Source organism: Oncorhynchus mykiss, chromosome 2, assembly GCF_057628025.1.
Source record: "Oncorhynchus mykiss isolate SJ-2025 chromosome 2, ASM5762802v1, whole genome shotgun sequence".
NCBI classification, from domain to species: Eukaryota; Metazoa; Chordata; class Actinopteri; order Salmoniformes; family Salmonidae; genus Oncorhynchus; species Oncorhynchus mykiss.
The window spans coordinates 14,099,239-14,122,744 of NC_143023.1; the positions used below are offsets into that span (position 1 = coordinate 14,099,239).

Below are 23,506 nucleotides of genomic sequence, written 5' to 3' on the forward strand. Positions count from 1 at the left end.
TGTGAGCGTACAATAGAGAGAAATGTAGAGGTATAGAGACAGAGATAGAGATGCAGACAGTATCTCAGTGTAGGAGGGCTGTTGTGAGCGTACAATAGAGAGATAGTGTAGAGGTATAGAGACAGAGATAGAGATGCAGACAGTATCTCAGTGTAGGAGGGCTGTTGTGAGCGTACCATAGAGAGAAGTGTAGAGGTATAGAGACAGAGATAGAGATAGAGATGCAGACAGTATCTCAGTGTAGGAGGGCTGTTGTGAGCGTACAATAGAGAGAAGTCTAGAGGTATAGAGTCAGAGATAGAGATAGAGATGCAGACAGTACCTCAGTGTAGGAGGGCTGTTGTGAGCGTACAATAGAGAGATAGTGTAGAGGTATAGAGACAGAGACAGAGATAGAGATGCAGACAGTATCTCAGTGTAGGAGGGCTGTTGTGAGCGTACAATAGAGAGAAGTGTAGAGGTATAGAGACAGAGACAGAGATAGAGATGCAGACAGTATCTCAGTGTAGGAGGGCTGTTGTGAGCGTACAATAGAGAGAAGTGTAGAGGTATAGAGACAGAGATAGAGATAGAGATGCAGACAGTACCTCAGTGTAGGAGGGCTGTTGTGAGCGTACAATAGAGAGATAGTGTAGAGGTATAGAGACAGAGATAGAGATGCAGACAGTATCTCAGTGTAGGAGGGCTGTTGTGAGCGTACAATAGAGAGAAGTGTAGAGGTATAGAGACAGAGATAGAGATGCAGACAGTATCTCAGTGTAGGAGGGCTGTTGTGAGCGTACAATAGAGAGATAGTGTAGAGGTATAGAGACAGAGATAGAGATGCAGACAGTATCTCAGTGTAGGAGGGCTGTTGTGAGCGTACAATAGAGAGAAGTGTAGAGGTATAGAGACAGAGATAGAGATAGAGATGCAGACAGTACCTCAGTGTAGGAGGGCTGTTGTGAGCGTACAATAGAGAGATAGTGTAGAGGTATAGAGACAGAGATAGAGATGCAGACAGTATCTCAGTGTAGGAGGGCTGTTGTGAGCGTACAATAGAGAGAAGTGTAGAGGTATAGAGACAGAGATAGAGATGCAGACAGTATCTCAGTGTCTTAGGGCTGTTGTGAGCGTACAATAGAGAGATAGTGTAGAGGTATAGAGACAGAGATAGAGATGCAGACAGTATCTCAGTGTAGGAGGGCTGTTGTGAGCGTACAATAGAGAGAAGTGTAGAGGTATAGAGACAGAGATAGAGATGCAGACAGTATCTCAGTGTAGGAGGGCTGTTGTGAGCGTACAATAGAGAGAAGAGTAGAGGTATAGAGACAGAGATAGAGATAGAGATGCAGACAGTACCTCAGTGTAGGAGGGCTGTTGTGAGCGTACAATAGAGAGATAGTGTAGAGGTATAGAGACAGAGACAGAGATAGAGATGCAGACAGTATCTCAGTGTAGGAGGGCTGTTGTGAGCGTATAATAGAGAGAAGTGTAGAGGTATAGAGACAGAGACAGAGATAGAGATGCAGACAGTATCTCAGTGTAGGAGGGCTGTTGTGAGCGTACAATAGAGAGAAGTGTAGAGGTATAGAGACAGAGATAGAGATGCAGACAGTATCTCAGTGTAGGAGGGCTGTTGTGAGCGTACAATAGAGAGATAGTGTAGAGGTATAGAGACAGAGACAGAGATAGAGATGCAGACAGTATCTCAGTGTAGGAGGGCTGTTGTGAGCGTACAATAGAGAGATAGTGTAGAGGTATAGAGACAGAGATAGAGATGCAGACAGTATCTCAGTGTAGGAGGGCTGTTGTGAGCGTACAATAGAGAGATAGTGTAGAGGTATAGAGACAGAGATAGAGATGCAGACAGTATCTCAGTGTAGGAGGGCTGTTGTGAGCGTACAATAGAGAGATAGTGTAGAGGTATAGAGACAGAGATAGAGATGCAGACAGTATCTCAGTGTAGGAGGGCTGTTGTGAGCGTACAATAGAGAGATAGTGTAGAGGTATAGAGACAGAGACAGAGATAGAGATGCAGACAGTATCTCAGTGTAGGAGGGCTGTTGTGAGCGTACAATAGAGAGATAGTGTAGAGGTATAGAGACAGAGACAGAGATAAAGATGCAGACAGTACCTCAGTGTAGGAGGGCTGTTGTGAGCGTACAATAGAGAGAAATGTAGAGGTATAGAGACAGAGACAGAGATAGAGATGCAGACAGTATCTCAGTGTAGGAGGGCTGTTGTGAGCGTACAATAGAGAGATAGTGTAGAGGTATAGAGACAGAGATGGAGATGCAGACAGTACCTCAGTGTAGGAGGGCTGTTGTGAGCGTACAATAGAGAGATAGTGTAGAGGTATAGAGACAGAGACAGAGATAGAGATGCAGACAGTATCTCAGTGTAGGAGGGCTGTTGTGAGCGTACAATAGAGAGAAGTGTAGAGGTATAGAGACAGAGATAGAGATAGAGATGCAGACAGTATCTCAGTGTAGGAGGGCTGTTGTGAGCGTACAATAGAGAGATAGTGTAGAGGTATAGAGACAGAGATAGAGATGCAGACAGTATCTCAGTGTAGGAGGGCTGTTGTGAGCGTACAATAGAGAGAAGTGTAGAGGTATAGAGACAGAGATAGAGATAGAGATGCAGACAGTACCTCAGTGTAGGAGGGCTGTTGTGAGCGTACAATAGAGAGAAATGTAGAGGTATAGAGACAGAGATAAAGATGCAGACAGTACCTCAGTGTAGGAGGGCTGTTGTGAGCGTACAATAGAGAGATAGTGTAGAGGTATAGAGACAGAGACAGAGATAAAGATGCAGACAGTACCTCAGTGTAGGAGGGCTGTTGTGAGCGTACAATAGAGAGAAATGTAGAGGTATAGAGACAGAGATGGAGATGCAGACAGTATCTCAGTGTAGGAGGGCTGTTGTGAGCGTACAATAGAGAGAAATGTAGAGGTATAGAGACAGAGATGGAGATGCAGACAGTATCTCAGTGTAGGAGGGCTGTTGTGAGCGTACAATAGAGAGAAGTGTAGAGATATAGAGACAGAGATAGAGATAGAGATGCAGACAGTATCTCAGTGTAGGAGGGCTGTTGTGAGCGTACAATAGAGAGAAGTGTAGAGGTATAGAGACAGAGATAGAGATAGAGATGCAGACAGTACCTCAGTGTAGGAGGGCTGTTGTGAGCGTACAATAGAGAGAAATGTAGAGGTATAGAGACAGAGATAGAGATGCAGACAGTACCTCAGTGTAGGAGGGCTGTTGTGAGCGTACAATAGAGAGATAGTGTAGAGGTATAGAGACAGAGATAAAGATAGAGATGCAGACAGTATCTCAGTGTAGGAGGGCTGTTGTGAGCGTACAATAGAGAGATAGTGTAGAGGTATAGAGACAGAGATAGAGATAGAGATGCAGACAGTATCTCAGTGTAGGAGGGCTGTTGTGAGCGTACCATAGAGAGAAATGTAGAGGTATAGAGACAGAGATAGAGATAGAGATGCAGACAGTACCTCAGTGTAGGAGGGCTGTTGTGAGCGTACAATAGAGAGATAGTGTAGAGGTATAGAGACAGAGATAGAGATGCAGACAGTATCTCAGTGTAGGAGGGCTGTTGTGAGCGTACAATAGAGAGAAGTGTAGAGGTATAGAGACAGAGACAGAGATAGAGATGCAGACAGTACCTCAGTGTAGGAGGGCTGTTGTGAGCGTTCAATAGAGAGAAATGTAGAGGTATAGAGACAGAGATAGAGATGCAGACAGTACCTCAGTGTAGGAGGGCTGTTGTGAGCGTACAATAGAGAGATAGTGTAGAGGTATAGAGACAGAGATAGAGATGCAGACAGTATCTCAGTGTAGGAGGGCTGTTGTGAGCGTACAATAGAGAGATAGTGTAGAGGTATAGAGACAGAGATAGAGATAGAGATGCAGACAGTATCTCAGTGTAGGAGGGCTGTTGTGAGCGTACAATAGAGAGATAGTGTGGAGGTATAGAGACAGAGATAGAGATAGAGATGCAGACAGTATCTCAGTGTAGGAGGGCTGTTGTGAGCGTACCATAGAGAGAAATGTAGAGGTATAGAGACAGAGATAGAGATAGAGATGCAGACAGTACCTCAGTGTAGGAGGGCTGTTGTGAGCGTACAATAGAGAGATAGTGTAGAGGTATAGAGACAGAGATAGAGATAGAGATGCAGACAGTACCTCAGTGTAGGAGGGCTGTTGTGAGCGTACAATAGAGAGAAATGTAGAGGTATAGAGACAGAGACAGAGATAGAGATGCAGACAGTACCTCAGTGTAGGAGGGCTGTTGTGAGCGTACAATAGAGAGATAGTGTAGAGGTATAGAGACAGAGACAGAGATAGAGATGCAGACAGTACCTCAGTGTAGGAGGGCTGTTGTGAGCGTACAATAGAGAGATAGTGTAGAGGTATAGAGACAGAGACAGAGATAGAGATGCAGACAGTACCTCAGTGTAGGAGGGCTGTTGTGAGCGTACAATAGAGAGATAGTGTAGAGGTATAGAGACAGAGATAGAGATGCAGACAGTATCTCAGTGTAGGAGGGCTGTTGTGAGCGTACAATAGAGAGAAGTGTAGAGGTATAGAGACAGAGACAGAGATAGAGATGCAGACAGTACCTCAGTGTAGGAGGGCTGTTGTGAGCGTACAATAGAGAGAAATGTAGAGGTATAGAGACAGAGATAAAGATGCAGACAGTACCTCAGTGTAGGAGGGCTGTTGTGAGCGTACAATAGAGAGAAGTGTAGAGGTATAGAGACAGAGACAGAGATAGAGATGCAGACAGTATCTCAGTGTAGGAGGGCTGTTGTGAGCGTACAATAGAGAGAAGTGTAGAGGTATAGAGACAGAGATAGAGATGCAGACAGTATCTCAGTGTAGGAGGGCTGTTGTGAGCGTACAATAGAGAGATAGTGTAGAGGTATAGAGACAGAGATAGAGATAGAGATGCAGACAGTACCTCAGTGTAGGAGGGCTGTTGTGAGCGTACAATAGAGAGATAGTGTAGAGGTATAGAGACAGAGACAGAGATAGAGATGCAGACAGTATCTCAGTGTAGGAGGGCTGTTGTGAGCGTACAATAGAGAGAAGTGTAGAGGTATAGAGACAGAGATAGAGATGCAGACAGTATCTCAGTGTAGGAGGGCTGTTGTGAGCGTATAATAGAGAGATAGTGTAGAGGTATAGAGACAGAGATGGAGATGCAGACAGTATCTCAGTGTAGGAGGGCTGTTGTGAGCGTATAATAGAGAGAAGTGTAGAGGTATAGAGACAGAGACAGAGATAGAGATGCAGACAGTACCTCAGTGTAGGAGGGCTGTTGTGAGCGTACAATAGAGAGAAGTGTAGAGGTATAGAGACAGAGATAAAGATGCAGACAGTACCTCAGTGTAGGAGGGCTGTTGTGAGCGTACAATAGAGAGAAATGTAGAGGTATAGAGACAGAGATAAAGATGCAGACAGTACCTCAGTGTAGGAGGGCTGTTGTGAGCGTACAATAGAGAGATAGTGTAGAGGTATAGAGACAGAGATAAAGATAGAGATGCAGACAGTACCTCAGTGTAGGAGGGCTGTTGTGAGCGTACAATAGAGAGATAGTGTAGAGGTATAGAGACAGAGATAGAGATAGAGATGCAGACAGTATCTCAGTGTAGGAGGGCTGTTGTGAGCGTACAATAGAGAGAAATGTAGAGGTATAGAGACAGAGACAGAGATAGAGATAGAGATGCAGACAGTACCTCAGTGCAAGAGGGCTGTTGTGAGCGTACAATAGAGAGAAATGTAGAGGTATAGAGACAGAGATAGAGTTGCAGACAGTACCTCAGTGTAGGAGGGCTGTTGTGAGCGTACAATAGAGAGATAGTGTAGAGGTATAGAGACAGAGATGGAGATGGGGACAGTACCTCAGTGCAAGAGGGCTGTTGTGAGCGTATAATAGAGAGAAATGTAGAGGTATAGAGACAGAGATAGAGATGCAGACAGTATCTCAGTGTAGGAGGGCTGTTGTGAACGTACAATAGAGAGAAGTGTAGAGGTATAGAGACAGAGATAAAGATGCAGACAGTATCTCAGTGTAGGAGGGCTGTTGTGAGCGTACAATAGAGAGAAGTGTAGAGGTATAGAGACAGAGATAGAGATGCAGACAGTATCTCAGTGTAGGAGGGCTGTTGTGAGCGTACAATAGAGAGATAGTGTAGAGGTATAGAGACAGAGATAGAGATGCAGACAGTATCTCAGTGTAGGAGGGCTGTTGTGAGCGTACAATAGAGAGATAGTGTAGAGGTATAGAGAAAGAGACAGAGATAGAGATGCAGACAGTATCTCAGTGTAGGAGGGCTGTTGTGAGCGTACAATAGAGAGATAGTGTAGAGGTATAGAGACAGAGACAGAGATAGAGATGCAGACAGTATCTCAGTGTAGGAGGGCTGTTGTGAGCGTACAATAGAGAGATAGTGTAGAGGTATAGAGACAGAGACAGAGATAAAGATGCAGACAGTATCTCAGTGTAGGAGGGCTGTTGTGAGCGTACAATAGAGAGATAGTGTAGAGGTATAGAGACAGAGACAGAGATAGAGATGCAGACAGTATCTCAGTGTAGGAGGGCTGTTGTGAGCGTACAATAGAGAGAAGTGTAGAGGTATAGAGACAGAGATAGAGATAGAGATGCAGACAGTACCTCAGTGTAGGAGGGCTGTTGTGAGCGTACAATAGAGAGAAGTGTAGAGGTATAGAGACAGAGATAGAGATAGAGATGCAGACAGTACCTCAGTGTAGGAGGGCTGTTGTGAGCGTACAATAGAGAGAAGTGTAGAGGTATAGAGACAGAGATAGAGATAGAGATGCAGACAGTACCTCAGTGTAGGAGGGCTGTTGTGAGCGTACAATAGAGAGAAATGTAGAGGTATAGAGACAGAGATAAAGATGCAGACAGTATCTCAGTGTAGGAGGGCTGTTGTGAGCGTACAATAGAGAGAAATGTAGAGGTATAGAGACAGAGACAGAGATAGAGATGCAGACAGTACCTCAGTGTAGGAGGGCTGTTGTGAGCGTACAATAGAGAGATAGTGTAGAGGTATAGAGACAGAGATAGAGATGCAGACAGTATCTCAGTGTAGGAGGGCTGTTGTGAGCGTACAATAGAGAGAAGTGTAGAGGTATAGAGACAGAGATAGAGATAGAGATGCAGACAGTATCTCAGTGTAGGAGGGCTGTTGTGAGCGTATAATAGAGAGATAGTGTAGAGGTATAGAGACAGAGATGGAGATGCAGACAGTACCTCAGTGCAAGAGGGCTGTTGTGAGCGTACAATAGAGAGAAATGTAGAGGTATAGAGACAGAGACAGAGATAGAGATGCAGACAGTACCTCAGTGTAGGAGGGCTGTTGTGAGCGTACAATAGAGAGATAGTGTAGAGGTATAGAGACAGAGACAGAGATAGAGATGCAGACAGTACCTCAGTGTAGGAGGGCTGTTGTGAGCGTACAATAGAGAGAAGTGTAGAGGTATAGAGACAGAGATAAAGATGCAGACAGTACCTCAGTGTAGGAGGGCTGTTGTGAGCGTACAATAGAGAGATAGTGTAGAGGTATAGAGACAGAGATAGAGATAGAGATGCAGACAGTATCTCAGTGTAGGAGGGCTGTTGTGAGCGTACAATAGAGAGAAATGTAGAGGTATAGAGACAGAGATAGAGATAGAGATGCAGACAGTATCTCAGTGTAGGAGGGCTGTTGTGAGCGTACAATAGAGAGAAATGTAGAGGTATAGAGACAGAGATAAAGATGCAGACAGTACCTCAGTGTAGGAGGGCTGTTGTGAGCGTACAATAGAGAGAAGTGTAGAGGTATAGAGACAGAGACAGAGATAGAGATGCAGACAGTATCTCAGTGTAGGAGGGCTGTTGTGAGCGTACAATAGAGAGAAGTGTAGAGGTATAGAGACAGAGATAGAGATGCAGACAGTATCTCAGTGTAGGAGGGCTGTTGTGAGCGTACAATAGAGAGAAGTGTAGAGGTATAGAGACAGAGATAGAGATAGAGATGCAGACAGTACCTCAGTGTAGGAGGGCTGTTGTGAGCGTACAATAGAGAGATAGTGTAGAGGTATAGAGACAGAGACAGAGATAGAGATGCAGACAGTATCTCAGTGTAGGAGGGCTGTTGTGAGCGTATAATAGAGAGAAGTGTAGAGGTATAGAGACAGAGACAGAGATAGAGATGCAGACAGTATCTCAGTGTAGGAGGGCTGTTGTGAGCGTACAATAGAGAGATAGTGTAGAGGTATAGAGACAGAGATAGAGATGCAGACAGTATCTCAGTGTAGGAGGGCTGTTGTGAGCGTACAATAGAGAGAAGTGTAGAGGTATAGAGACAGAGACAGAGATAGAGATGCAGACAGTACCTCAGTGTAGGAGGGCTGTTGTGAGCGTACAATAGAGAGAAATGTAGAGGTATAGAGACAGAGATAAAGATGCAGACAGTACCTCAGTGTAGGAGGGCTGTTGTGAGCGTACAATAGAGAGAAGTGTAGAGGTATAGAGACAGAGACAGAGATAGAGATGCAGACAGTATCTCAGTGTAGGAGGGCTGTTGTGAGCGTACAATAGAGAGAAGTGTAGAGGTATAGAGACAGAGATAGAGATGCAGACAGTATCTCAGTGTAGGAGGGCTGTTGTGAGCGTACAATAGAGAGATAGTGTAGAGGTATAGAGACAGAGATAGAGATAGAGATGCAGACAGTACCTCAGTGTAGGAGGGCTGTTGTGAGCGTACAATAGAGAGATAGTGTAGAGGTATAGAGACAGAGACAGAGATAGAGATGCAGACAGTATCTCAGTGTAGGAGGGCTGTTGTGAGCGTACAATAGAGAGAAGTGTAGAGGTATAGAGACAGAGATAGAGATGCAGACAGTATCTCAGTGTAGGAGGGCTGTTGTGAGCGTATAATAGAGAGATAGTGTAGAGGTATAGAGACAGAGATGGAGATGCAGACAGTATCTCAGTGTAGGAGGGCTGTTGTGAGCGTATAATAGAGAGAAGTGTAGAGGTATAGAGACAGAGACAGAGATAGAGATGCAGACAGTACCTCAGTGTAGGAGGGCTGTTGTGAGCGTACAATAGAGAGAAGTGTAGAGGTATAGAGACAGAGATAAAGATGCAGACAGTACCTCAGTGTAGGAGGGCTGTTGTGAGCGTACAATAGAGAGAAATGTAGAGGTATAGAGACAGAGATAAAGATGCAGACAGTACCTCAGTGTAGGAGGGCTGTTGTGAGCGTACAATAGAGAGATAGTGTAGAGGTATAGAGACAGAGATAAAGATAGAGATGCAGACAGTACCTCAGTGTAGGAGGGCTGTTGTGAGCGTACAATAGAGAGATAGTGTAGAGGTATAGAGACAGAGATAGAGATAGAGATGCAGACAGTATCTCAGTGTAGGAGGGCTGTTGTGAGCGTACAATAGAGAGAAATGTAGAGGTATAGAGACAGAGACAGAGATAGAGATAGAGATGCAGACAGTACCTCAGTGCAAGAGGGCTGTTGTGAGCGTACAATAGAGAGAAATGTAGAGGTATAGAGACAGAGATAGAGATGCAGACAGTACCTCAGTGTAGGAGGGCTGTTGTGAGCGTACAATAGAGAGATAGTGTAGAGGTATAGAGACAGAGATGGAGATGGGGACAGTACCTCAGTGCAAGAGGGCTGTTGTGAGCGTATAATAGAGAGAAATGTAGAGGTATAGAGACAGAGATAGAGATGCAGACAGTATCTCAGTGTAGGAGGGCTGTTGTGAACGTACAATAGAGAGAAGTGTAGAGGTATAGAGACAGAGATAAAGATGCAGACAGTATCTCAGTGTAGGAGGGCTGTTGTGAGCGTACAATAGAGAGAAGTGTAGAGGTATAGAGACAGAGATAGAGATGCAGACAGTATCTCAGTGTAGGAGGGCTGTTGTGAGCGTACAATAGAGAGATAGTGTAGAGGTATAGAGACAGAGATAGAGATGCAGACAGTATCTCAGTGTAGGAGGGCTGTTGTGAGCGTACAATAGAGAGATAGTGTAGAGGTATAGAGAAAGAGACAGAGATAGAGATGCAGACAGTATCTCAGTGTAGGAGGGCTGTTGTGAGCGTACAATAGAGAGATAGTGTAGAGGTATAGAGACAGAGACAGAGATAGAGATGCAGACAGTATCTCAGTGTAGGAGGGCTGTTGTGAGCGTACAATAGAGAGATAGTGTAGAGGTATAGAGACAGAGACAGAGATAAAGATGCAGACAGTATCTCAGTGTAGGAGGGCTGTTGTGAGCGTACAATAGAGAGATAGTGTAGAGGTATAGAGACAGAGACAGAGATAGAGATGCAGACAGTATCTCAGTGTAGGAGGGCTGTTGTGAGCGTACAATAGAGAGAAGTGTAGAGGTATAGAGACAGAGATAGAGATAGAGATGCAGACAGTACCTCAGTGTAGGAGGGCTGTTGTGAGCGTACAATAGAGAGAAGTGTAGAGGTATAGAGACAGAGATAGAGATAGAGATGCAGACAGTACCTCAGTGTAGGAGGGCTGTTGTGAGCGTACAATAGAGAGAAGTGTAGAGGTATAGAGACAGAGATAGAGATAGAGATGCAGACAGTACCTCAGTGTAGGAGGGCTGTTGTGAGCGTACAATAGAGAGAAATGTAGAGGTATAGAGACAGAGATAAAGATGCAGACAGTATCTCAGTGTAGGAGGGCTGTTGTGAGCGTACAATAGAGAGAAATGTAGAGGTATAGAGACAGAGACAGAGATAGAGATGCAGACAGTACCTCAGTGTAGGAGGGCTGTTGTGAGCGTACAATAGAGAGATAGTGTAGAGGTATAGAGACAGAGATAGAGATGCAGACAGTATCTCAGTGTAGGAGGGCTGTTGTGAGCGTACAATAGAGAGAAGTGTAGAGGTATAGAGACAGAGATAGAGATAGAGATGCAGACAGTATCTCAGTGTAGGAGGGCTGTTGTGAGCGTATAATAGAGAGATAGTGTAGAGGTATAGAGACAGAGATGGAGATGCAGACAGTACCTCAGTGCAAGAGGGCTGTTGTGAGCGTACAATAGAGAGAAATGTAGAGGTATAGAGACAGAGACAGAGATAGAGATGCAGACAGTACCTCAGTGTAGGAGGGCTGTTGTGAGCGTACAATAGAGAGATAGTGTAGAGGTATAGAGACAGAGACAGAGATAGAGATGCAGACAGTACCTCAGTGTAGGAGGGCTGTTGTGAGCGTACAATAGAGAGAAGTGTAGAGGTATAGAGACAGAGATAAAGATGCAGACAGTACCTCAGTGTAGGAGGGCTGTTGTGAGCGTACAATAGAGAGATAGTGTAGAGGTATAGAGACAGAGATAGAGATAGAGATGCAGACAGTATCTCAGTGTAGGAGGGCTGTTGTGAGCGTACAATAGAGAGAAATGTAGAGGTATAGAGACAGAGATAGAGATAGAGATGCAGACAGTATCTCAGTGTAGGAGGGCTGTTGTGAGCGTACAATAGAGAGATAGTGTAGAGGTATAGAGACAGAGATGGAGATGGGGACAGTACCTCAGTGCAAGAGGGCTGTTGTGAGCGTACAATAGAGAGATAGTGTAGAGGTATAGAGACAGAGATGGAGATGGGGACAGTACCTCAGTGCAAGAGGGCTGTTGTGAGCGTACAATAGAGAGAAATGTAGAGGTATAGAGACAGAGACAGAGATAGAGATGCAGACAGTACCTCAGTGTAGGAGGGCTGTTGTGAGCGTACAATAGAGAGATAGTGTAGAGGTATAGAGACAGAGATGGAGATGGGGACAGTACCTCAGTGCAAGAGGGCTGTTGTGAGCGTATAATAGAGAGAAATGTAGAGGTATAGAGACAGAGATAGAGATGCAGACAGTACCTCAGTGCAAGAGGGCTGTTGTGAGCGTACAATAGAGAGAAATGTAGAGGTATAGAGACAGAGATAGAGATGCAGACAGTACCTCAGTGTAGGAGGGCTGTTGTGAGCGTACAATAGAGAGATAGTGTAGAGGTATAGAGACAGAGACAGAGATAGAGATGCAGACAGTATCTCAGTGTAGGAGGGCTGTTGTGAGCGTACAATAGAGAGAAGTGTAGAGGTATAGAGACAGAGACAGAGATAGAGATGCAGACAGTATCTCAGTGTAGGAGGGCTGTTGTGAGCGTACAATAGAGAGATAGTGTAGAGGTATAGAGACAGAGATAGAGATGCAGACAGTATCTCAGTGTAGGAGGGCTGTTGTGAGCGTACAATAGAGAGAAGTGTAGAGGTATAGAGACAGAGATAAAGATGCAGACAGTATCTCAGTGTAGGAGGGCTGTTGTGAGCGTACAATAGAGAGAAGTGTAGAGGTATAGAGACAGAGATAAAGATGCAGACAGTATCTCAGTGTAGGAGGGCTGTTGTGAGCGTACAATAGAGAGAAGTGTAGAGGTATAGAGACAGAGATAGAGATAGAGATGCAGACAGTACCTCAGTGTAGGAGGGCTGTTGTGAGCGTACAATAGAGAGATAGTGTAGAGGTATAGAGACAGAGATAGAGATAGAGATGCAGACAGTATCTCAGTGTAGGAGGGCTGTTGTGAGCGTACAATAGAGAGAAATGTAGAGGTATAGAGACAGAGATAGAGATGCAGACAGTATCTCAGTGTAGGAGGGCTGTTGTGAGCGTACAATAGAGAGATAGTGTAGAGGTATAGAGACAGAGACAGAGATAGAGATGCAGACAGTATCTCAGTGTAGGAGGGCTGTTGTGAGCGTACAATAGAGAGATAGTGTAGAGGTATAGAGACAGAGATAGAGATAGAGATGCAGACAGTATCTCAGTGTAGGAGGGCTGTTGTGAGCGTACAATAGAGAGATAGTGTAGAGGTATAGAGACAGAGACAGAGATAAAGATGCAGACAGTATCTCAGTGTAGGAGGGCTGTTGTGAGCGTACAATAGAGAGATAGTGTAGAGGTATAGAGACAGAGACAGAGATAAAGATGCAGACAGTATCTCAGTGTAGGAGGGCTGTTGTGAGCGTACAATAGAGAGAAATGTAGAGGTATAGAGACAGAGACAGAGATAGAGATGCAGACAGTACCTCAGTGTAGGAGGGCTGTTGTGAGCGTACAATAGAGAGAAATGTAGAGGTATAGAGACAGAGACAGAGATAGAGATGCAGACAGTATCTCAGTGTAGGAGGGCTGTTGTGAGCGTACAATAGAGAGAAGTGTAGAGGTATAGAGACAGAGATAGAGATAGAGATGCAGACAGTATCTCAGTGTAGGAGGGCTGTTGTGAGCGTACAATAGAGAGAAGTGTAGAGGTATAGAGACAGAGATAGAGATGCAGACAGTATCTCAGTGTAGGAGGGCTGTTGTGAGCGTACAATAGAGAGAAGTGTAGAGGTATAGAGACAGAGATAGAGATGCAGACAGTATCTCAGTGTAGGAGGGCTGTTGTGAGCGTACAATAGAGAGAAATGTAGAGGTATAGAGACAGAGATAGAGATGCAGACAGTATCTCAGTGTAGGAGGGCTGTTGTGAGCGTACAATAGAGAGAAGTGTAGAGGTATAGAGACAGAGACAGAGATAGAGATGCAGACAGTATCTCAGTGTAGGAGGGCTGTTGTGAACGTACAATAGAGAGAAGTGTAGAGGTATAGAGACAGAGATAAAGATGCAGACAGTATCTCAGTGTAGGAGGGCTGTTGTGAGCGTACAATAGAGAGAAGTGTAGAGGTATAGAGACAGAGATAGAGATGCAGACAGTATCTCAGTGTAGGAGGGCTGTTGTGAGCGTACAATAGAGAGATAATGTAGAGGTATAGAGACAGAGATAGAGATGCAGACAGTATCTCAGTGTAGGAGGGCTGTTGTGAGCGTACAATAGAGAGATAGTGTAGAGGTATAGAGAAAGAGACAGAGATAGAGATGCAGACAGTATCTCAGTGTAGGAGGGCTGTTGTGAGCGTACAATAGAGAGATAGTGTAGAGGTATAGAGACAGAGACAGAGATAGAGATGCAGACAGTATCTCAGTGTAGGAGGGCTGTTGTGAGCGTACAATAGAGAGATAGTGTAGAGGTATAGAGACAGAGACAGAGATAAAGATGCAGACAGTATCTCAGTGTAGGAGGGCTGTTGTGAGCGTACAATAGAGAGATAGTGTAGAGGTATAGAGACAGAGACAGAGATAGAGATGCAGACAGTATCTCAGTGTAGGAGGGCTGTTGTGAGCGTACAATAGAGAGAAGTGTAGAGGTATAGAGACAGAGATAGAGATAGAGATGCAGACAGTACCTCAGTGTAGGAGGGCTGTTGTGAGCGTACAATAGAGAGAAGTGTAGAGGTATAGAGACAGAGATAGAGATAGAGATGCAGACAGTACCTCAGTGTAGGAGGGCTGTTGTGAGCGTACAATAGAGAGAAGTGTAGAGGTATAGAGACAGAGATAGAGATAGAGATGCAGACAGTACCTCAGTGTAGGAGGGCTGTTGTGAGCGTACAATAGAGAGAAATGTAGAGGTATAGAGACAGAGATAAAGATGCAGACAGTATCTCAGTGTAGGAGGGCTGTTGTGAGCGTACAATAGAGAGAAATGTAGAGGTATAGAGACAGAGACAGAGATAGAGATGCAGACAGTACCTCAGTGTAGGAGGGCTGTTGTGAGCGTACAATAGAGAGATAGTGTAGAGGTATAGAGACAGAGATAGAGATGCAGACAGTATCTCAGTGTAGGAGGGCTGTTGTGAGCGTACAATAGAGAGAAGTGTAGAGGTATAGAGACAGAGATAGAGATAGAGATGCAGACAGTATCTCAGTGTAGGAGGGCTGTTGTGAGCGTATAATAGAGAGATAGTGTAGAGGTATAGAGACAGAGATGGAGATGCAGACAGTACCTCAGTGCAAGAGGGCTGTTGTGAGCGTACAATAGAGAGAAATGTAGAGGTATAGAGACAGAGACAGAGATAGAGATGCAGACAGTACCTCAGTGTAGGAGGGCTGTTGTGAGCGTACAATAGAGAGATAGTGTAGAGGTATAGAGACAGAGACAGAGATAGAGATGCAGACAGTACCTCAGTGTAGGAGGGCTGTTGTGAGCGTACAATAGAGAGAAGTGTAGAGGTATAGAGACAGAGATAAAGATGCAGACAGTACCTCAGTGTAGGAGGGCTGTTGTGAGCGTACAATAGAGAGATAGTGTAGAGGTATAGAGACAGAGATAGAGATAGAGATGCAGACAGTATCTCAGTGTAGGAGGGCTGTTGTGAGCGTACAATAGAGAGAAATGTAGAGGTATAGAGACAGAGATAGAGATAGAGATGCAGACAGTATCTCAGTGTAGGAGGGCTGTTGTGAGCGTACAATAGAGAGATAGTGTAGAGGTATAGAGACAGAGATGGAGATGGGGACAGTACCTCAGTGCAAGAGGGCTGTTGTGAGCGTACAATAGAGAGATAGTGTAGAGGTATAGAGACAGAGATGGAGATGGGGACAGTACCTCAGTGCAAGAGGGCTGTTGTGAGCGTACAATAGAGAGAAATGTAGAGGTATAGAGACAGAGACAGAGATAGAGATGCAGACAGTACCTCAGTGTAGGAGGGCTGTTGTGAGCGTACAATAGAGAGATAGTGTAGAGGTATAGAGACAGAGATGGAGATGGGGACAGTACCTCAGTGCAAGAGGGCTGTTGTGAGCGTATAATAGAGAGAAATGTAGAGGTATAGAGACAGAGATAGAGATGCAGACAGTACCTCAGTGCAAGAGGGCTGTTGTGAGCGTACAATAGAGAGAAATGTAGAGGTATAGAGACAGAGATAGAGATGCAGACAGTACCTCAGTGTAGGAGGGCTGTTGTGAGCGTACAATAGAGAGATAGTGTAGAGGTATAGAGACAGAGACAGAGATAGAGATGCAGACAGTATCTCAGTGTAGGAGGGCTGTTGTGAGCGTACAATAGAGAGAAGTGTAGAGGTATAGAGACAGAGACAGAGATAGAGATGCAGACAGTATCTCAGTGTAGGAGGGCTGTTGTGAGCGTACAATAGAGAGATAGTGTAGAGGTATAGAGACAGAGATAGAGATGCAGACAGTATCTCAGTGTAGGAGGGCTGTTGTGAGCGTACAATAGAGAGAAGTGTAGAGGTATAGAGACAGAGATAAAGATGCAGACAGTATCTCAGTGTAGGAGGGCTGTTGTGAGCGTACAATAGAGAGAAGTGTAGAGGTATAGAGACAGAGATAAAGATGCAGACAGTATCTCAGTGTAGGAGGGCTGTTGTGAGCGTACAATAGAGAGAAGTGTAGAGGTATAGAGACAGAGATAGAGATAGAGATGCAGACAGTACCTCAGTGTAGGAGGGCTGTTGTGAGCGTACAATAGAGAGATAGTGTAGAGGTATAGAGACAGAGATAGAGATAGAGATGCAGACAGTATCTCAGTGTAGGAGGGCTGTTGTGAGCGTACAATAGAGAGAAATGTAGAGGTATAGAGACAGAGATAGAGATGCAGACAGTATCTCAGTGTAGGAGGGCTGTTGTGAGCGTACAATAGAGAGATAGTGTAGAGGTATAGAGACAGAGACAGAGATAGAGATGCAGACAGTATCTCAGTGTAGGAGGGCTGTTGTGAGCGTACAATAGAGAGATAGTGTAGAGGTATAGAGACAGAGATAGAGATAGAGATGCAGACAGTATCTCAGTGTAGGAGGGCTGTTGTGAGCGTACAATAGAGAGATAGTGTAGAGGTATAGAGACAGAGACAGAGATAAAGATGCAGACAGTATCTCAGTGTAGGAGGGCTGTTGTGAGCGTACAATAGAGAGATAGTGTAGAGGTATAGAGACAGAGACAGAGATAAAGATGCAGACAGTATCTCAGTGTAGGAGGGCTGTTGTGAGCGTACAATAGAGAGAAATGTAGAGGTATAGAGACAGAGACAGAGATAGAGATGCAGACAGTACCTCAGTGTAGGAGGGCTGTTGTGAGCGTACAATAGAGAGAAATGTAGAGGTATAGAGACAGAGACAGAGATAGAGATGCAGACAGTATCTCAGTGTAGGAGGGCTGTTGTGAGCGTACAATAGAGAGAAGTGTAGAGGTATAGAGACAGAGATAGAGATGCAGACAGTATCTCAGTGTAGGAGGGCTGTTGTGAGCGTACAATAGAGAGAAGTGTAGAGGTATAGAGACAGAGATAGAGATAGAGATGCAGACAGTATCTCAGTGTAGGAGGGCTGTTGTGAGCGTACAATAGAGAGAAGTGTAGAGGTATAGAGACAGAGATAGAGATGCAGACAGTATCTCAGTGTAGGAGGGCTGTTGTGAGCGTACAATAGAGAGAAGTGTAGAGGTATAGAGACAGAGATAGAGATGCAGACAGTATCTCAGTGTAGGAGGGCTGTTGTGAGCGTACAATAGAGAGAAATGTAGAGGTATAGAGACAGAGATAGAGATGCAGACAGTATCTCAGTGTAGGAGGGCTGTTGTGAGCGTACAATAGAGAGAAGTGTAGAGGTATAGAGACAGAGATAGAGATAGAGATGCAGACAGTATCTCAGTGTAGGAGGGCTGTTGTGAGCGTACAATAGAGAGAAATGTAGAGGTATAGAGACAGAGACAGAGATAGAGATGCAGACAGTATCTCAGTGTAGGAGGGCTGTTGTGAGCGTACAATAGAGAGAAGTGTAGAGGTATAGAGACAGAGATAGAGATGCAGACAGTATCTCAGTGTAGGAGGGCTGTTGTGAGCGTACAATAGAGAGATAGTGTAGAGGTATAGAGACAGAGATAGAGATAGAGATGCAGACAGTATCTCAGTGTAGGAGGGCTGTTGTGAGCGTACAATAGAGAGAAATGTAGAGGTATAGAGACAGAGATAGAGATGCAGACAGTATCTCAGTGTAGGAGGGCTGTTGTGAGCGTACAATAGAGAGATAGTGTAGAGGTATAGAGACAGAGACAGAGATAGAGATGCAGACAGTATCTCAGTGTAGGAGGGCTGTTGTGAGCGTACAATAGAGAGATAGTGTAGAGGTATAGAGACAGAGATAGAGATAGAGATGCAGACAGTATCTCAGTGTAGGAGGGCTGTTGTGAGCGTACAATAGAGAGATAGTGTAGAGGTATAGAGACAGAGACAGAGATAAAGATGCAGACAGTATCTCAGTGTAGGAGGGCTGTTGTGAGCGTACAATAGAGAGATAGTGTAGAGGTATAGAGACAGAGACAGAGATAAAGATGCAGACAGTATCTCAGTGTAGGAGGGCTGTTGTGAGCGTACAATAGAGAGAAATGTAGAGGTATAGAGACAGAGACAGAGATAGAGATGCAGACAGTACCTCAGTGTAGGAGGGCTGTTGTGAGCGTACAATAGAGAGAAATGTAGAGGTATAGAGACAGAGACAGAGATAGAGATGCAGACAGTATCTCAGTGTAGGAGGGCTGTTGTGAGCGTACAATAGAGAGAAGTGTAGAGGTATAGAGACAGAGATAGAGATGCAGACAGTATCTCAGTGTAGGAGGGCTGTTGTGAGCGTACAATAGAGAGAAGTGTAGAGGTATAGAGACAGAGATAGAGATAGAGATGCAGACAGTATCTCAGTGTAGGAGGGCTGTTGTGAGCGTACAATAGAGAGAAGTGTAGAGGTATAGAGACAGAGATAGAGATGCAGACAGTATCTCAGTGTAGGAGGGCTGTTGTGAGCGTACAATAGAGAGAAGTGTAGAGGTATAGAGACAGAGATAGAGATGCAGACAGTATCTCAGTGTAGGAGGGCTGTTGTGAGCGTACAATAGAGAGAAATGTAGAGGTATAGAGACAGAGATAGAGATGCAGACAGTATCTCAGTGTAGGAGGGCTGTTGTGAGCGTACAATAGAGAGAAGTGTAGAGGTATAGAGACAGAGATAGAGATAGAGATGCAGACAGTATCTCAGTGTAGGAGGGCTGTTGTGAGCGTACAATAGAGAGAAATGTAGAGGTATAGAGACAGAGACAGAGATAGAGATGCAGACAGTATCTCAGTGTAGGAGGGCTGTTGTGAGCGTATAATAGAGAGATAGTGTAGAGGTATAGAGACAGAGATGGAGATGCAGACAGTACCTCAGTGTAGGAGGGCTGTTGTGAGCGTACAATAGAGAGAAGTGTAGAGGTATAGAGACAGAGATAGAGATAGAGATGCAGACAGTATCTCAGTGTAGGAGGGCTGTTGTGAGCGTAAAATAGAGAGATAGTGTAGAGGTATAGAGACAGAGATAGAGATGCAGACAGTATCTCAGTGTAGGAGGGCTGTTGTGAGCGTACAATAGAGAGAAATGTAGAGGTATAGAGACAGAGACAGAGATAGAGATGCAGACAGTATCTCAGTGTAGGAGGGCTGTTGTGAGCGTACAATAGAGAGATAGTGTAGAGGTATAGAGACAGAGATAGAGATGCAGACAGTATCTCAGTGTAGGAGGGCTGTTGTGAGCGTACAATAGAGAGAAATGTAGAGGTATAGAGACAGAGACAGAGATAGAGATGCAGACAGTATCTCAGTGTAGGAGGGCTGTTGTGAGCGTACAATAGAGAGAAGTGTAGAGGTATAGAGACAGAGATAGAGATAGAGATGCAGACAGTATCTCAGTGTAGGAGGGCTGTTGTGAGCGTACAATAGAGAGATAGTGTGGAGGTATAGAGACAGAGATAGAGATAGAGATGCAGACAGTATCTCAGTGTAGGAGGGCTGTTGTGAGCGTATAATAGAGAGATAGTGTAGAGGTATAGAGACAGAGACAGAGATAGAGATGCAGACAGTACCTCAGTGTAGGAGGGCTGTTGTGAGCGTACAATAGAGAGAAGTGTAGAGGTATAGAGACAGAGATAGAGATGCAGACAGTATCTCAGTGTAGGAGGGCTGTTGTGAGCGTACAATAGAGAGAAGTGTAGAGGTATAGAGACAGAGATAGAGATAGAGATGCAGACAGTACCTCAGTGTAGGAGGGCTGTTGTGAGCGTACAATAGAGAGAAGTGTAGAGGTATAGAGACAGAGATAGAGATAGAGATGCAGACAGTACCTCAGTGTAGGAGGGCTGTTGTGAGCGTACAATAGAGAGATAGTGTAGAGGTATAGAGACAGAGATAGAGATAGAGATGCAGACAGTACCTCAGTGTAGGAGGGCTGTTGTGAGCGTACAATAGAGAGAAATGTAGAGGTATAGAGACAGAGACAGAGATAGAGATGCAGACAGTATCTCAGTGTAGGAGGGCTGTTGTGAGCGTACAATAGAGAGAAATGTAGAGGTATAGAGACAGAGACAGAGATAAAGATGCAGACAGTATCTCAGTGTAGGAGGGCTGTTGTGAGCGTACAATAGAGAGAAATGTAGAGGTATAGAGACAGAGACAGAGATAAAGATGCAGACAGTATCTCAGTGTAGGAGGGCTGTTGTGAGCGTACAATAGAGAGAAGTGTAGAGGTATAGAGACAGAGACAGAGATAAAGATGCAGACAGTACCTCAGTGTAGGAGGGCTGTTGTGAGCGTACAATAGAGAGAAATGTAGAGGTATAGAGACAGAGATAAAGATGCAGACAGTATCTCAGTGTAGGAGGGCTGTTGTGAGCGTACAATAGAGAGAAATGTAGAGGTATAGAGACAGAGACAGAGATAGAGATGCAGACAGTATCTCAGTGTAGGAGGGCTGTTGTGAGCGTACAATAGAGAGAAATGTAGAGGTATAGAGACAGAGATAAAGATGCAGACAGTATCTCAGTGTAGGAGGGCTGTTGTGAGCGTACAATAGAGAGAAATGTAGAGGTATAGAGACAGAGACAGAGATAGAGATGCAGACAGTACCTCAGTGTAGGAGGGCTGTTGTGAGCGTACAATAGAGAGATAGTGTAGAGGTATAGAGACAGAGATAGAGATGCAGACAGTATCTCAGTGTAGGAGGGCTGTTGTGAGCGTACAATAGAGAGAAATGTAGAGGTATAGAGACAGAGATAGAGATGCAGACAGTATCTCAGTGTAGGAGGGCTGTTGTGAGCGTACAATAGAGAGATAGTGTAGAGGTATAGAGACAGAGATAGAGATGCAGACAGTATCTCAGTGTACGAGGGCTGTTGTGAGCGTACAATAGAGAGAAGTGTAGAGGTATAGAGACAGAGATAAAGATAGAGATGCAGACAGTATCTCAGTGTAGGAGGGCTGTTGTGAGCGTATAATAGAGAGATAGTGTAGAGGTATAGAGACAGAGACAGAGATAGAGATGCAGACAGTATCTCAGTGTAGGAGGGCTGTTGTGAGCGTACAATAGAGAGATAGTGTAGAGGTATAGAGACAGAGATAGAGATGCAGACAGTATCTCAGTGTAGGAGGGCTGTTGTGAGCGTACAATAGAGAGATAGTGTAGAGGTATAGAGACAGAGACAGAGATAGAGATGCAGACAGTACCTCAGTGTAGGAGGGCTGTTGTGAGCGTACAATAGAGAGAAGTGTAGAGGTATAGAGACAGAGATAGAGATGCAGACAGTACCTCAGTGTAGGAGGGCTGTTGTGAGCGTACAATAGAGAGAAGTGTAGAGGTATAGAGACAGAGACAGAGATAGAGATGCAGACAGTACCTCAGTGTAGGAGGGCTGTTGTGAGCGTACAATAGAGAGATAGTGTAGAGGTATAGAGACAGAGACAGAGATAAAGATGCAGACAGTATCTCAGTGTAGGAGGGCTGTTGTGAGCGTACAATAGAGAGATAGTGTAGAGGTATAGAGACAGAGACAGAGATAAAGATGCAGACAGTATCTCAGTGTAGGAGGGCTGTTGTGAGCGTACAATAGAGAGATAGTGTAGAGGTATAGAGACAGAGACAGAGATAAAGATGCAGACAGTATCTCAGTGTAGGAGGGCTGTTGTGAGCGTACAATAGAGAGATAGTGTAGAGGTATAGAGACAGAGACAGAGATAGAGATGCAGACAGTATCTCAGTGTAGGAGGGCTGTTGTGAGCGTACAATAGAGAGATAGTGTAGAGGTATAGAGACAGAGATAGAGATGCAGACAGTACCTCAGTGTAGGAGGGCTGTTGTGAGCGTACAATAGAGAGAAGTGTAGAGGTATAGAGACAGAGATAAAGATGCAGACAGTATCTCAGTGTAGGAGGGCTGTTGTGAGCGTACAATAGAGAGAAATGTAGAGGTATAGAGACAGAGACAGAGATAGAGATGCAGACAGTATCTCAGTGTAGGAGGGCTGTTGTGAGCGTACAATAGAGAGATAGTGTAGAGGTATAGAGACAGAGACAGAGATAGAGATGCAGACAGTATCTCAGTGTAGGAGGGCTGTTGTGAGCGTACAATAGAGAGAAGTGTAGAGGTATAGAGACAGAGATAAAGATGCAGACAGTATCTCAGTGTAGGAGGGCTGTTGTGAGCGTACAATAGAGAGAAATGTAGAGGTATAGAGACAGAGACAGAGATAGAGATGCAGACAGTACCTCAGTGTAGGAGGGCTGTTGTGAGCGTACAATAGAGAGATAGTGTAGAGGTATAGAGACAGAGATAGAGATGCAGACAGTATCTCAGTGTAGGAGGGCTGTTGTGAGCGTACAATAGAGAGATAGTGTAGAGGTATAGAGACAGAGATAGAGATGCAGACAGTATCTCAGTGTAGGAGGGCTGTTGTGAGCGTACAATAGAGAGATAGTGTAGAGGTATAGAGACAGAGATAGAGATGCAGACAGTATCTCAGTGTAGGAGGGCTGTTGTGAGCGTACAATAGAGAGATAGTGTAGAGGTATAGAGACAGAGATAGAGATGCAGACAGTATCTCAGTGTAGGAGGGCTGTTGTGAGCGTACAATAGAGAGATAGTGTAGAGGTATAGAGACAGAGATAGAGATGCAGACAGTATCTCAGTGTAGGAGGGCTGTTGTGAGCGTACAATAGAGAGATAGTGTAGAGGTATAGAGACAGAGACAGAGATAAAGATGCAGACAGTATCTCAGTGTAGGAGGGCTGTTGTGAGCGTACAATAGAGAGATAGTGTAGAGGTATAGAGACAGAGACAGAGATAAAGATGCAGACAGTATCTCAGTGTAGGAGGGCTGTTGTGAGCGTACAATAGAGAGATAGTGTAGAGGTATAGAGACAGAGATAGAGATGCAGACAGTATCTCAGTGTAGGAGGGCTGTTGTGAGCGTACAATAGAGAGATAGTGTAGAGGTATAGAGACAGAGATAGAGATGCAGACAGTATCTCAGTGTAGGAGGGCTGTTGTGAGCGTACAATAGAGAGAAGTGTAGAGGTATAGAGACAGAGATAGAGATAGAGATGCAGACAGTATCTCAGTGTAGGAGGGCTGTTGTGAGCGTACAATAGAGAGAAATGTAGAGGTATAGAGACAGAGATAGAGATGCAGACAGTATCTCAGTGTAGGAGGGCTGTTGTGAGCGTACAATAGAGAGATAGTGTAGAGGTATAGAGACAGAGATAAAGATGCAGAC

General features: G+C 44.7%; 1 protein-coding gene across 1 annotated transcript in view; it reads right to left on the reverse strand.

Moving 5' to 3' along the window:
- The window catches only part of LOC110507950 (DNA repair and recombination protein RAD54B), a 51,292-nt gene that overhangs the window by 4,993 nt on the left and 22,793 nt on the right, over positions 1–23,506 (reverse strand). The window lies entirely within an intron of this gene.